The sequence below is a fragment of the Octodon degus genome, unplaced genomic scaffold (assembly GCF_000260255.1).
Source record: "Octodon degus isolate 3935 unplaced genomic scaffold, OctDeg1.0 scaffold00094, whole genome shotgun sequence".
NCBI lineage: Eukaryota > Metazoa > Chordata > Mammalia > Rodentia > Octodontidae > Octodon > Octodon degus.
In genome coordinates, this window is record NW_004524670.1 from 4,295,372 (window position 1) to 4,296,372 (window position 1,001).

A 1,001-nucleotide genomic window follows, 5' to 3' on the forward strand; every position below is an offset into this window, starting at 1 on the left:
CAGCCTCTCCAACATTTGTTGTTGGGTGATTTCTTTATGATAGCCATTCTTTCTGGGGTGAGATGATATCTCAATGTGGTTTTAATTTGCATTTCAGGAATGGCTAGCAATGTGGAGCATTTTTTCATATATTAATTCGCTTCTTTAATTTAATCCTCTGAGAAGTGTGTGTTCATCTGAGATGCCCATTTCTGGAATGGGTCTTTACATTTTGGGGCCCTAGTGTTTTTTACTTCTTTATAAATTCTAGAGAGCAGACCTTTGTCTGAGTACTTATTTCTCATGACTTTTTCCAAACTTGTGGGTTGCCTTTTCACTTTGTTGGTAATTTCTTTTGAAGTGAAAAAACTTCTCAGTAAGAGCAGGTCCCAGTTGTTAATTCTTTCAACTGTTACCCGTACGATTTGATTTCTGTCCATGAACTCTTTGCCTACCCCTATTTCTTCAAGAGTTCCAACTACTTTCTCTTCCAGGAGATTTAGTGTCTCTGCTTTAATGTTTAGATCTTTAAACCATTTTGACTTTAGTTTAGTGCATGATGATAAACCTGGGTCAAGTTTGAGTATGTTTGGCCCCTTTGTCAAAGATAAGGTGGCTGAGTGTGTCCTTAGGGGCTTCAGTGTCTTCTCATCTATTTCATTGATCCTCGGGTCTATTTTGATGCCAGTAGCATGCTGATTTTATCACAGTAGCCTTGTAGTATAATTTCAAGTCAGGAATGGTAATACTGCCTGCCTTGTCTTTATTGCCCAGAATTGCCTTTGCTATTCTAGGTCTTTTTCCGTTCCCAGATAAATTTTAAGGATCTCTTAAAAAGAACGAGGATGCAGGAAAGAATAATCCATCACCTGCAAGATGATGCAAAGATGAACAATGTGAGACTAATAGGCATCAATGAGAAAGAAGGAATCAACACAAATGACACTAAAAGAATATGGGCAGAAATAATAGCAGAAAATTTCCCAAATATGAGGAAACAATCTGACATTCAGGTAACTGAA